The 15,137-nt window shown below is 43.4% G+C and overlaps 1 long non-coding RNA gene across 1 annotated transcript; it reads right to left on the bottom strand.

Moving 5' to 3' along the window:
- Positions 1 to 7,392, bottom strand: LOC146655173 (uncharacterized). Its single transcript, XR_014914312.1, has 3 exons — positions 7,239 to 7,392; positions 2,893 to 3,010; positions 1 to 2,661 (listed from the first exon to the last, which is right to left on the bottom strand). It is a non-coding gene; the product is annotated as an uncharacterized LOC146655173 (long non-coding RNA).
- Between the last annotated feature and the right edge of the window lie 7,745 nt (positions 7,393 to 15,137).

Below are 15,137 nucleotides of genomic sequence, written 5' to 3'. Positions count from 1 at the left end.
TCTCCTCATGTTCTCGCCTCCTTTTTCCTCCTCCTCCTTCTTTCCTACAGCTCTGCTTCGCTGTCCCATCACTTCCTGTTCCTTTCCCTTTTCTCCTCAAATCAACAACAGCAGCAAATAATAACTTTATTTATGCAAGTTTTCTTTGACAGACATGGAAATACTGAACCGGGATGTTCATAAAAGCCACAAAGTTACAAAAACAGTACAAATAACACGTGAAAAAGAACAGAAATGATAAAAACATGATTATAAAAGACAATAAAAGCCGATGAAGATGAAGCAGGATGAAGGAGTGAGGAAGCCCTCGGCTCAGGGTCATGTGATCTGTAGCCCGAGGTCAGAGTCAGCCATGTTTGTTTGTGCAGAAATAAAAATACAGAAATAAAAATGTAATCATGTCATCTGTTACTGCTAATCAGTGAAAACAGGTCCAAAGATGACCCGTCAGGTTCTGCAGGTTAAACACGCCGCTGATCTCAAACATGCCAGTGAAACGCTTTGTTGTGGGAATAAATACGGTTAAAATAAAGACGTCACATTTGAGCTGTCGTGGACGAGTGAGTCGGAGGTGGTCGGGGTGGATGGTGGCCCTGCAAAGTCCCACAGGTCGAGGTTCAGGTCGAGGTTCAGGTCTGGACGCCTGCCGCTCCGTCAGGGAACAAAAGCGTCGGTGTTTAGGTCGAGGAAGGCGGTGCCTTTACTTCAATCACTTACTTAAATGGATAAAACCTCAAAGCTTCCTCTGGGTTGCACGCTGTGAAACTTCCTCGTTGTGGCCTTTTTTATTTCCTCGTACTCGTTTCTTTCTCACAGGAACTTTTCATGGTTCTTGTGACCATTGGATGTCGGCACCGTCTGTCGCCTCGCTGTCATTTGGATGACGATCGCAGCTGTCTCTAATTTTTTACTACTGTTTTTGATGCTTTCCTGCGCTCATGTGGTCAAACAGCTGACGGACTTACAGGTGGACCAATCACGGTGCACCCACATTCCCTAAAAACACATTTCTATAAAGACATCCGTTCACTGAGCCGAGGTTTGTAGCTGACTGGTATTCCCGCCTCAGGTTGAGCATCTGTCCTCTGATATATTTACCACGGCTTCATTAATCCTTTAGTCTTTATCAGAATCTTTATTTTGAAAAAACACAAGGAAGGCATACACAGGAACTATCGATCTTATTAAAGTACAAATAAATGATGTACACACAATGTTTACAGTGTTAGTTGTTACCTGTGTCCTTGGCTTGCAGTTGCTGCTCTCCATAATAAATATCATTTACATTTATTTGTTGGAGAAAACATCTTGGTTTTTTGTTTTTTTTTTAGTTGTTTTTAGGTGATTCGATGCTGTTTTATCTTGTTTTTGCTTTAACATAGGGCTGTTTTAATTTTATGTCTTATGTGTTTTATTTATTTAATTTGCTGTTTTTTGTTATTCTATTGTTTTAACTTATTTTCTGTACAGCACTTTGTTCCTGTGCTGGGTATTTTAAAGTGCTTTATAAATAAAATTGGATTGGATAAACAGTTTCATGTCATGTTTCGACCACATTTCCCACAATGCATTTCTTTCAGAAACACGTCAATAATCATGGAGCCCGAGGAGGCCGAAGGGCACTGAGGGCGAGCTCGTGATTTCCCCCCCTCCTGCATTAGTCTCGGTTTCACCTTTCCTTCCTTAGCCTGCTTCTATCCTCCACATGCTCCATGAACCTTCTGCTCCCCCCACGAGTCTTTACAGTCTTCATCTCATTTGCTGTTTCCTCCCTCCTGCTGTTATCGTGTCTCTTCATCCTCCCCCTCCGACCAACTAACCAACCATCCTCCCGCTCTACCATCCTCCACCTCCTCTCTTTGCGCACTCCATCAGCCGTGTCCTGCTTTCGTCCCCTCTGCTCCGTCTCCTCAGCGATGCCTGCCCTACAAACACACCATGTTCTCCTGCTTCATCCACCTTCTCATGTCGGTTTCTGTGTGTAAAAGTGAAACAAAACCTTTTTAATATTACAGAATAGGCCGATGTTCATGGCCATGATTCAATTATTCAACATTTAATCGTTATAATAAAACTTGAACATGTGAAGAGGGGAGATGCCGGGCAGGAGGGAAAGAGGAAGACCTCAGATGATGGAGGCAGATGACCTGCGAGTGAAAAATCCACAATTTCGACCACATTTGTGAATAACCAGCAGAAATGTTCAATTTGAGAAGCTAGAAGCAGAGAATCTAACGTCCCTTCACGACTTTACGCTCAGCCAAAAACCCAAATCTGTTGGTCAAATACAGTTTCCACGTCCCGCTGCCTCCTCTGTGGAGAGCTTCTCCTTCATCACCCTCACCATCCTTCAGCAGCTGTGAAACCGACCGCCATGTTTCCAGCAGTCCTTTCTGAGAAAGTTCCCAATAATCTGGAACAAACGGGATGAAACCGTTCAAGGATTAGTTTGGACGTTTAGCGCTGGTAGGGTTTTGGTGTTCCAGCGTGATTCACTGTAGCTGACAGCGTGAGGGAGTGCTCCTGATGTGACGACAGGTTCAGTCTTGAAAATGTTCATATTGTGACTCAGTGAAACCGTTGCGTGTCCTCTGTTGGAGCCGCTCGGTTGTGGAAACGTCCGTGGACGTCGTAGCATGTCGGCCTGTCTGTCCCGGCAGTCTGATTGGTTACATGATAAAGAAAGGTGAATTATTACTGGAGGATTATAAAAGGATGAGGAGACAGACACAAACACGTCATGCTGCACACGAGTGTAAAACCTGTTCGACAGCAGGAAATACAAATCAGCTGTTTTAGTGATCCAGGAGGAGTTTCTCCTGCTTTAGTTCCTGGTTTTACCGTCTTGTTCATGTTTTTGTGGGTTTCACCTTTTTGATTTTACCTGCCTACCTCAGCATCCTGCAGCTGGGTCCTCTACACGACCTCTGACCTCCATGTAACACGTCAGGTTCTGCCACTGACGTCTCCTGATGCTTTCAGTCAGACAGCAGCAGCTCATTCCACTTTTCTTCCACGTGGAGATTAAAGAGTTAAAGAAAGAAGGAGAAGAGCTTTCGGTTGGACTTTGGAAGGAAAAGATGGAAACCTGTTTGACGCTGATGGTTCAGAAACACTTTGGCGACGGTGTCCGAGCGAGCCGAGGTGACGTGAGGTGAAACTTTAACAGTGGCGGGGCTGAGCGGCGCAGAGGGATGACAGGATCTATCAGACGGTGGTGTAGCGAACATTTACTGTGGGTCTGCTGCTTTCATGGGATTTACTGAGAGTGAGACAAATACACAATATCAGCAGACATCAGAATCAGCCTTTAAAACTCATGTTTAATCCGATTTCACAGATTTGCAGACAGGAAACAAAAAACGCCCCCCCGCGCTCGCTGCCACCTGAAACCTCGGACAGTTTCAGATCCAAATGTGAAAAAAGCCTCTCCGACCTGCGGCGTGTTTCTGAGGAAGCGTTACCTGCGCCTGTCTCTCGGCCTGTCCGTCTAACTCTTGGGCAGGTTGTCCGTCTGACTGCCTGCCTGTTTAAATCTCGCCGTCCGATCGCTGCACACACCTGTCTGTCTCTCTGTCTCTTTGACTGACCGGCCGTCTGCCCGGCTTGACGCTTTCTTCTCGTTTCTGTCTCTTCGCTCTTCCCTCCCTGCCTGTCTGAGCCCCGCCGGCCCGTCCGTCTGTCCGTCGGCGGACAGTTAAAATCCGGCCTCGCCTTCCCTCCTGAACTCTTCGGCTTTTGGGGCGTAAAAATCAGAGAAAGTCGTCTGAACTTTTGCTCTCGACTCGTCTGAAACTGTCCAGTGTTCTCGCAGTTTCCCCTCATTCTGAGTGGAGCTGTGAAGATTTCTATTTGTCCGTTTGAGGTGTTTTCTGAGTGAAACTCTGACCTTTGACCTCCTGCTTGTAAAGCTGGAGCCCTGCAGCTTTTTGTGCTTCCCTTTCAGAGGAGGGTGTCGGGGAAGGAAACGGAGATTAAACCCGGACAAACGAAGGTGGTTTTAAAGAAACAACAGAGTTAATCGGCGGAGAATGAATCCTTTCCTCCCGCTTTTAGCTACTCTGTGAGGTACCAGCTATAATCCGAGCTGGTTGAGGCGACATCCATCACTTTTCACCTCCTCTCTGATGGAGGAAGTGGGTTAAAAATGGCTGACGTCTCAGGAGAGGGTCAGCTGGAGGGAAGGCGGCTGACTTTAACTGTAAGTCTGGAAAACCTGCAGACGTTTGCGTGAATGCAGACGGTCACAAGACGGGAAGGAAGGAACGATGGAGGGCGAGGAATGTGCAGCAAACACACGGTCGAGATGAAGCACGCATAGGTAATAGAGCGTGAAGCCACGAGGTGAGGATGAAGAGCGGGTCAGGATCGCCCGCCTTGCTCCACCTCCTGTGTTTTCTTGTTTCATAGTAGGAAAGGAAAGCTGGGGGGAGGGAGGCTGGGCTGCAGAAAGCGAGTGACGGTTCGGAGGGAGGGAGCAGGGGGCGGAGTCAGAGGGGAAACTGGCACTTGGGTGGACCACTCAGGCGGCGGCGCTCCACGAAAAAAGAGAAAAAATGCCTGAAATCCTGCAGAAGATTGAGATCATTCTAATTAGAAGTGACTCTGCGTGCCAGTGATCCATGCAGACGATTAGTGTTGTCACGAAACGCTGCGGACGCTACTGAGCATGCTCGGTAAGTCGGGCAGCCCCCACATCGACAGGCTGTTTGGCGAAGGGAACGGAAGGTCACGTCGCAGCAGCGAGCGCTCCCTCAGCACGCTCAGGGTTGCCTAGATTCTGCACGCGATCTTCACCGGGGGGCGGGGTGAGAGCGGCGCCGCGGCTGCCCGGGTCAGAGCTTCTTTTTTTTTCCTGCGTTGTTTGTTTGAAAATACTGCAGAACAGTTTTGCTGCGTTTTGGCTGCTGTGCAAGTCGATGCCCTTAAAAAAGCCCACTGAGAGTTCAAGGCCATAGGTCGCTGCCAAAACCCGACGACCGCCGCGTGAGCGATTCAACTCCAACGAATGAAAGCTCGAAAGAAAACACGGCTGGCAGAAAAAACCAAACTGACGTGTCGAAGCCGCTCAAACGCGCGTTTAACCTTTTTGCTTTAGGAAACGAACCCCTGAAAACTTTTCATAGTGACACGAAGATTAAAAGTGACGCAGAACGAGCAACTTTAAGTGTCAAAACAACCAAACGCGATCTTGAAAGAACCAAAGTGAAGTCTAAAATCTCCCAGATTAGGAGTTTAAAGACCGAATTTAAGGTTCACGGGAGCCTAATCGTGCCATTAGAGCAGGTCTGAGGTGTTAAATTTAGAGATTCGAGGACTCCAGGATGTTTGGTACAATCACAGCTCGTTAAAGCAATTTATGGCCTTTTGTTAATCCTTTAAAAGAAATCAGTTATCTTATTTTCTCTTTACTGTTCCAACATCTTCTGATCATAACAAACTAACTACGAAAATGTGCAAACGATTAAAACCAGAAGAAACATGTGTTAGAATATTGACGACAAAAGGAAAATTTGATGTTTGATGAGCAGAAACCTGCTTCTTCTTTACTGTTTTGCAACAGTAACAGAAATGAGTATAAATGAGACAATATGTGTAAATACTGAGTATCAAAAAACGACTGAGTGGGTATTTTTTCATCATGTTGTGAGCAAGTGAGTCATTTGTCAAAACACAGGAGCAGGAAGTTATTTAAAGCCGCGTCTTAATGGGGTTAAAGTGTGTTGGTGCTGTTTTACATTCGTATGTGTGCGATGGAGGGGGGTTGGCTGCTCTACATTCCTGTTGTGTGCTGTAAAGTCTAAAATCAGCTCTGAACGTTTCTCTGCAGAGGACCAAGAACAGTCACACAGGACGTCTTTGTCTTCATTCAAAATCACATTTAATGGCAAAATTGTATTAGATGTATAAAAAAATGAGGTTCCTTATTATTATTTCCATTTATGCAAAGACTCGCAGGCTTTTCTCCGGTTTAGTTCCCGTTTCCTTTTTGGTTAAAAGAAAGTTAAACTTCAAAAATTTTAAACGTAATTAAAAAACAAAACAAAACAGAAACTTAACTTTTTTATTTTATTTTTATTTATTTATTTTTATTATTATTATTTTGTTACTTTTGTAATAAAAATTACAAAATGTTTTGCAACAATCACAATTTCTGCCATAAAATATATTTTTAAATTTTAAATAAATGTACACATTTGTAAATTTTGTGTACATAACATTTAAACTGTTAAAGTTTTATGTTGCAGATTAATGTTTTTTAACTTCATTAACATTTACATGTTTTTTAAATACCTGTTTCACCAACAGCTATGAAAAAGTCAAACAAATGTGAAACATTTCAGTAACAAATATTCTGTGTTTATACAGTAACCTCCTGATATCTGTGGATATAGCTGAGTACAGGTAAAACTGTTGTTTTTCCACAATGACTGAACATCTGCAGGTGGAGATGTGCCAGGCTCCGCCCACAAAAACAATAAATAAATAAATAAATAAATGAGGTAAAAACAATATTTTACATGAATTCTGCAAAGTGAAAAGGTTAAAATGAGCGTTTGTTTTAAAATCAGCATTTTCACAAAGTTGGTTTATTTTTTTATATTCTATTTTTTATATTTTATATTCTTTTATATATTTTATTTTTTTGTTTCACCAAAAGCAACTTTTTAAATATTCAAATTTCAAAATGAAAATCAGAATAAAACAAAAATAATTTTTGAACCATTTCATTTCTTTCAGACCTGAGATTGTTACAGACATGATTTTTTCTTTTTCTCCATTTGATTTTACCTGCTGCATTCACACAGTGCTGCCTTCACTCGCTGCTTGGAAATCACCACATCCTGACAGCCAGAATCGTTGGTGTCTAATCAAACAAACCGATACTTCCAGTTCTTTTTAAACCCTGAAACGTGTTTATGATTCAGAATAACTTGTGTTGAAGTTTATTTCCTCCAGCTCTGACTTTTCTTTCCTGATTCTGAAGATATTTTGAGACATGACATAAAAGACTAAAACCATCTGAAGCTGTTACTTTTTTAAGTTTATGGATTTCTTTACACATACGAAAAGTATTAAATACAAAATTCAGTTTAAAGAAGTTACTTTTTGCAACAAAATTTCATCACTTCAGAAATAACTTCTATGTATGCAAATTAGACTAAAAACTGTCTCCTCAATACGTCAGCATGTGTTCACCTGAAACAAATCAAAGTATCATAGCGGTGCTTTCTTACCAGCACGCCTCCTCCTCGTGTCCTTGTGGCGTTTCTCATCCTCGGGGGGTGTTGTCATCTTTTAAAAAGCTGCACACCCATCCGGGTGTTTGCAGCTCTGCACACGTCAGTCATAAACAACAATAACGATGTGGCACAACCTGTTAGCGTTAGCTGTTAGCTGTCCGTCTCAGTGCTCGTGTTAATGACGACGAGCTCGACCTGAGGTGGGTCTGTGCTCACATGACCCGCTGACGCTATAAAGGTCGTTTGAGGGTTTTAATCATTCGCTTTAATTTTAAATAAATCTGAGATCATAAACTCTGCTTCTAATTCTGCAAAACCCACTCATGAAAACTGTGGATTATTTTCTTCTTCGGTTGGAGCCGTTTTACTTCAAAAATATTCGCTACAAAGAAACAACAGTCCATTTTACAGGTGATTCTAGTGTGTAAGAGCAACAACGTAACAATGAGTCTGATGTAACAGATTCTATTTAAGAGAGTAACAGTAATCTGGAAAAAGTAACAATAGTGTAAAAAAGTAACAACCCTCTGAAAAAGTAACAAAGTCAAACAAATAATGGTCAGTTTGAACTTTAATACTTTAATATTTGAACTTGACCTCCTGCTTGTAAAGTGATAGATCTTTCAGCCCAATTCTACTTTTTCTGCATAATCCATCATACAAAATGTAATCAAATGGAAACGTCTCTTTTTAAAACTTGTTTTATTAGTTTTAATCTTTTAACTTTATGCATCAAGCAAAAATTTAATTATCTGCAACATTCTCTGAGTTGAATAAATTAGTTTAACATTTAAACCTATTTTCTGCACATTCCAGCACATAAAATAAAATATTTTTTGTGTTTACACTCAGTCTTTCAAATAGATGCAAGTAAAACACAGCAGAAAATGAATAAAGTCAAAGACTCAGCGGTCCTGTTGCTCTATTTTCACCTGTAAAGCAGGACTGGGGGTAGGCGGAGGTTTACCCTGGTGCAGGTGTGCTGCGGTCAGTTGAAGAATCCGCGAGTTTCTCTGTGAGTTTCCCATTACGTCGTAGCTACTTGGTGCTTGTCGGAAGTTTAGGGGTTTTTTCGCTGTAAAAAGTTTTCTTCCCACGCACAGCGGACACTAATGTTTTTGTCACTTTTTATGGAATCAAACTCAAAGTAAGGTCAGTACTTCCACGCTTTAAACGCTGCACGCTCATACTCTCTCCCACAATCGATATGTGATCCATTGTTGATCTGCACACAGCTGTTGTCACGAACGTCGCACTCGCTTACGTCACTGTCATGAGACATTCTCGCAAAAAAAATCACGGTTTTAGTAACGCAGTAACGCAGCGTTCCTACGGGAAAGTAACGGTAATCTAATTACCGATTTTGCAATAGTACTTACTTTACTCGTTACTTGAAAAAAGTAATCAGATTACAGTAACGCGTTACTGCCCATCTCTGGACACACAGCTAAACGCTGCTGCGGGTCAGTCGCCTCTCTGAAATGACTATCAGAGGCCCAAACTGAGCCACTGACGTCCTGAAAAGCACAAAAGCCTCAAATCCTGGATCAAACCGTGAAATTCTGCCTGATGCTGCTGAGGAATCTGTTTCTTCTTTCTCTCGTTCAGTCTCATCAGGACCAGCTCATCGTGGCTTCATGTCAACTCCATGTTTTGCATTTGAAGAATTTTCCTCAGAAACACAACGCGTTCGATGTGTGTGCGTGTCGCACGGCAAGTTTGAATCTCAAAAATGTGAAAATCCCTTCCTCACAGACAATATCTGATTCTGCTGTAGTTGATAAAAACGTGACGTAAATGAGTTCTTCAGCACAAACTTTCTCTCACTACAAAGCCAGACACGGATTCGTGAAGTATATTCAGCTGATGGCAAACTCTCCTCTCTGAGGTCGGTGTTTTCAATCATCGGTCAGTGGGCTGTTTGCTGATGTCGTGCCAAGTATCCACCACAGAATTTGTTTCCTCTGCGTCGGCAGCACACACTGGGCTCTCCAAATCACAGACAAGCAGTGTCCCACATTCTTGACTTTTAGTCCACAAACACCTCCAAAGTGTCAGGACTTATTACTCCTGACACTTTGGAGGCTTTAGCTCTTTATAGAGTAAAGCTACAGGAGGATGCAAATAATTATCAGGCACAATGTCCTCGGTTTATTGGAATAATCCTGTCGTGAGAACGTGGTGTAGTAATACAGGTAGTGCTCATGCCACAGCTCCTTGATGGACTCTACAACTACAACTCTCACCAGTGGCTGCTCCCTACAGCATTCACACATCATCATAACACATTTTTCATTGTGGTTTTCATTGTCTGTCTCTCGCCCTCGCTCTTCTCCCTCTGTGTCCTGGTGTGTGTTTCTCGTACTTCCTGTTTTAGTTTGACAGCCTCTTGTCCTGCATGTATCATGTTCATCTTTGTTCCCCAGGTGTTTCCGATCTGTCCAGCGCCGCCGTCTCCATCATCCTCCGGCTGTGTTCTGCCCGGTTACTGTATCTCAGTTTAGGTTTCCTGTCTTTCTTGGTTCATTCTCTTGGTAATTCAGCAAAAAAGTTGTGTTTTAGTTAAAATGCCTATGAGTCTGCATGTTGGGCCCGATCCTCTCCTGCCTCGCACCATTAAAGATATCTGTTGATGTTCTGAATGTGCAGGAAGCTTTGAACTTCTGAGCTATTAAAATCCAGGGGTTATTATTTTTGACCAGGTACCACAGATATGCACATTTAAGGAAATTACTTTCCTAAGCAAAAACATAGATATAAATAATTTCAATTTCTGTAGCACAAATTTTGACAGCTGTAGAATGGTGCTTTATAAAGTAAGACTACAATAGTGGAGAAAAAACCCAACTATCAGATGATGCTGGGAGCAGCAGTTTGGTGATGTGGGGAGGAAGAGACCTCCAGTAAACCCCAGGATGGAGCAGTAAGGGTTAGGGGAAGAGAAGAGAGAAAGTAGCCTGATCAGACAGAATTATCAGCTTTTTTACTCAAATTAATGCGTAAAAATTCACCAGGATGCAGGAAAACTGCAAAAACCCTCCATTCATGTGTCCCCTCAGTGCTCAGACAGAGCTTACAGTTTGCTGCTACAGAGAAGAACAACAGTGTCTGTGTTTCACTGTCTGACTTTTATTTGCTCAAACTGACAACGATGGACTAAAGATGTGATATTCCACCTCCCAACTGTGGGTTGAAATAACAGACAGCAGACGTGTGGAAGTCGCCCTTCCTTCATTAACCCATATTTATTGCCTGTGCAGCAGCTCGTTCAGTGGAAAGAAAGCGGAGGAGCCTCAAGCTTTAAGGAGACGATTTCTGTTTCAGTCCAAGCAGCTCGACTTTGTTTCAAACATACACGTTACCCAGAGGACGTCAGCTCTCGGTCGTTACAGCCGCGCAGCTGCACGTCAGCACTTTCAGAGTCTGCAGCAGGGAAAGTCTGAGTGTGTAATATGTCAGCCTATATGTTGTGCTGTTCACACTGTGCCCTGAGCAGTTTTCATTATGCAGCCTGTGCACAGCTCTGACTGTCGAGGACTAAAGACGTTGTGGAGGTTCAGCCTTCATAGATTTACTCACACATAGTTCCTGTGTGGACCGCATCCTCAACGCTGCCGCTCGTCGATCGTCCGCCCACTTCGCGCTCAGTGTTTCTGTTTTCGCAGACACTGTGTGGTAAATAAAGGACAGCAGAGCGTGGCAGAAACTAGACACCAAAGTAGACGCTGTTTGAAACCTTGTCTCACTTTTTAAATTTTCATCACACACTTTGTAGTCAGCTGCCAGCATCACGTCCCCCGGTGACGCCTCCAGCCTCCAGCGCTGATATTTACTAACAGACGGCACAACGTGTCGGGTAATTAAAGATGCAGGATGGATGACGTGACCGGGTCTACTCAGCAACGAGCAGATGTTTTACCTCAAAGGAGTTTTGTCTCATATTTCCAAACTTGAAGTGAAAAACTTTATGTTCTGACCACTTCATGAACTTCCCAAAATCTCAAAAACCTTCCACCAAATCAGAAAAATAATCTTCATCTTTTTCACAGAGCACTCTCCCAATGTGATGCCGCTCACTTGAGTTTAATTCAACCCGAGGACAGTGAGGAAGAATGCTGGGAAACAGCACATGAACAGCACGCCGGTATCAGCAGGATCCAGAGTAATGAGCATCAAATGTCACTTACTGAAAATCAGTCATCAGTGCAGCAGCGATCTTCAGTCTGAGCTCAACGAATGGGAACTTTAGTTTTGTTTCCGGTCACATTGATCCTCTGTTTGTGGATCAAACCAGCAGCTTATCTGATCGTTTCCTCGCCTTTGCCTCTGCGAATTTCACACAAAATCACTGACACTCGCTAAAATTTGTCACTCCCGACTCTTCACATGCTGATTCTTGGTCAGGACCTCTTGGCATCACAGTTTAACCTCTTTAGTGTCATTTTTACAACTTGCAGTCCAGCAGGCCTCAACAGAACTCCCCAAAGATTTGAAATAAACTGAACCAAATGTTTTTCTCAGTGCCATCGCTGACTCTACAGAGGAAACTGAGGAGAAGCTTGTTGCAGACTTTAGATGTTTGCAGTTTAACTTGTGGCGTGAATTATATTCAGATTTATTTATACAGTGCCTAATCACAAAAACAGATTGCCTCAAGGCGCTTTATTTTGTAGGGTAAAGACCCGCAAAGAAAACAGAGAAAACCCCAACAATCATATGAGCAAGTGCTTTGGTGACAGTGGGAAAGAAAAACTCCCTTTTAACAGGAAGAAACCTCCAGCAGATCCAGGCTCAGGGAGGGGCGGGGCCATCTGCTGAAGCAGGAAGTTAGCGGCCGTCCAGGTCTTTATGTCTTTAAGACATTCCTGCAGTTTAACTCATTGGTGTGTGTTATCTGGCTTCATGGACAGATAGAGCTGGGTGTCATCTGCATAGCAGTGTAAATGTATGCTATGTCTGCTAATGATGCTGCCTAAGGGAAACATGTATGATGTAAACAGGATGAAGCTGCAGGTACTTCAGCCTCTTAACATCTCAGGATCTCGAACTTTCCACTTCAAGTGAAACATGTAAACGTGTTAATGATGTCCAGCGTTGTTACTGTAACGTCTGCATGTCTGTACATTTCATGTTTTGCAGAGACGAAGCGTGGACTGGCGTGTTGATTTCACACTTAGTTGTGATCCCGGGTTGTGTAGTTATATTATGTATTTGAACATTTTTTTTAACAGAATAACCGACTTCAGATGTGAAAGTGTTGATTTAGAACTGTTAACCAAATGCAACAAAATATTTTAATACATGTTTTTATCAAATATATTTACTTAATTTTCTTACATCTACTGTTTTAGGAGCAAAAAATATAATTTACAATGTACAATACAGGAATTGTATTAAACAGTTTGCATCAAGTCTAATTTCCTGCAGGACTTCGTGCTGCTGAGTGCGTCTGTCCTGAAGGGTTTTCTGGATCCGTCAGGCGTGAACGGGCGAGCAGCAGAGACGTCTGCCGGCTCGTGTTTTGATATCTGAAACCGTCGCTATCAAACAGATTACGGGCAGAAATACCTGATGTGACGGCAGACAAAAGAGAATCAGGTATTAACACGTGTGACATCAAACCCGAGAGGCTGAGAGCTGAAGACGATTACAGGCTCCAGCCTTCAACACAAAACTGTTTGTTGCATTTATGTAGAGATGTTTGCTACTTGTTGTCCTCGGACAGGACTGGCCATCATTAGAGACCCACGCTGTGTTTATTTCAGTCACACATGTTCCACTGTCATGATCAAATGTAGGCACTGTGACAGAAGCAAGTTTTATTAACAGAAATCAGAAGCAGAGTGCTATACGTGGTACAGTCACAGGTTACAGGTGCGCACTGAGGTGGCGAAGCATTGGATGGGACGAGCTACAAGCTTGGAGAGTCTACTGCAGTGGAGAGCGATCGGACAGGTGAGTTTATTTTTTAGGGTTGAAGGAAACAACAACAGCAGATGAACACAGGAGGAAGAAGAACTCAGGTAAATACCAAGAACATGTAGTTAAGGATGAAAGCAGGTAGAGCCTAAACTCATTACTACTGTGTTAGTACTAACGATCTGTACGACAGAGACGGTCCTTAAATACTCAGCAGGTGAGCTGATGGGCGTGGCAGGACTTTACAGACGTGGCAGTAACAAAGCAGAGGCTCACCAAGCTGCTCCAGATACGACGGGACCTCGCTGCCTGCTCTGCATTCAAAGAAACGTGGCGGTAATTAGCCGCCATTGCTTTGGTTCGGTCAGTTTGAAGGTTACTCAAAAGAAAAGTTCTGCATGAAAATGACATTTTTACCAGATGTGGTGAAACAGATGTTTGACCACATGTCAGTTCACAGCTGGATCCAGGAATCTGTGGAAGGGTTTGTGTATTCTGAGATTAGGCAACATGTCCTCAAAAATACTGAAATGATCAGTCCCAGTCCCAGACTGGTTTCTCTGACACTAACCACAGCTGTCTGTGTCGAACTGCCCGACCGGTGAACTGACGGAGGGACGCCTCGTGCTAATGTCGGAGATGCTGTGAAGTATGTCCCTCCCTGGCAGGGACCTCACATCTGTATCTGTCCGCTGTGACTGGATCAGTCTGTTTGTGGAGAATTGCAGACACATTATTAACAGCTCAAAAACAGGATGAAGGCTGTTTGAGAAGGAGTCACCTCCCCGCCGCCGCAGAGCGAGGCGCTGACACTTCCTGTCTGGGACCTCATTGATCCCATCGATGAAGAGGAGCGGCTGATTAGCGCTAAGACGCTCGCAGCTTTGATCAGACTGCAGTTATCATTGTTCAGACAAACTGGATGATTCAGGGGATTTAAGTTTGTTTTAACTGATTCAACTCTGGTTGAACTTTAAACTTTAAACTGCTTTTAAGCTTCCCGTTAAATTGGATTGAAGCTCTGGGAGGTGTGACCTCTGACCTCTGGCTTCCTTATTATTGGTTTCTTGAGATGTCTTCGTCTTCCTCACACAAAGAAACCTGAAGACTTTAAACAGCATCTTTCAAATCGTCACGCTGAAGAAAATCTGAACTGTTTTATCGACACATTTACAGTTTGTTTGTTTTTTAATCATTTATCTCCCTTTAATGACTCATCATGTGTAACTCTGGCTATAAATAAGCTAATAACCGAACCCACCTTCATGTTTCTGCTGTCACTGATAAATATCGCTTCTCTGCACCTGAATGTGTCTTTTCAGACTTTTATTTTAAACCAAATGCCAGAAAAGTTTTCCCTCTGTGTTTGATCACTTAGAGAATCACGCGCCCACAGAAACCATGCAGGCTGGGATCGGCTCGCTCAGGTTAACACGCTGCCACTGGCTCGTGTGAACATCTGATCTCCTGCTTTGCACCAGTATAACAAAAAACCACAGCAGCCGTGCAGAGAGGCTGAAGGAGCATCGAGTTGGGAAGAGGAAGAGTTACATCGGACCCAAAGCATTCAGCTGTGTCCAGGAACACGAGTGAAACTCACTTTCGTGTAACTGCGCATTCGCCATCGCAGCCTACGGTGACTGTGATTGGCTCGTTTGGTACCGACGTTTTCTCCTACACGTGTCACGCTCGTGTAAATGAACCGTAACATCACGGAGACTGGACCCTGTGGTGGAGGAGAAGGTTAAGCTGATGGTTCATGAAGATTTCGGATGAGATTCGCTGGACGGCCTGGATGACAGGCAGCCTGAGAGGGGGAACACAGTGAAGCTGATTGGCTCAGAGAACTCAGGCAGAGAGTTTATTGGTTAAAAAAAGTGTCGTAATAAAGCAGAACAGAACTAACGAAGCAAAGCTGGAATGATGGCAGAAGAGATCTTCCTCATTGAGCTTAATTAAAATCTTCATCTCTAT

The sequence above is a fragment of the Rhamphochromis longiceps genome, linkage group LG13 (genome assembly GCF_057381845.1).
Source record: "Rhamphochromis longiceps isolate RC_006_pf linkage group LG13, R_longiceps_female_GT1.1, whole genome shotgun sequence".
Taxonomy (NCBI): Eukaryota; Metazoa; Chordata; class Actinopteri; order Cichliformes; family Cichlidae; genus Rhamphochromis; species Rhamphochromis longiceps.
This window is presented reverse-complemented; position numbering and strand designations above follow the sequence as displayed.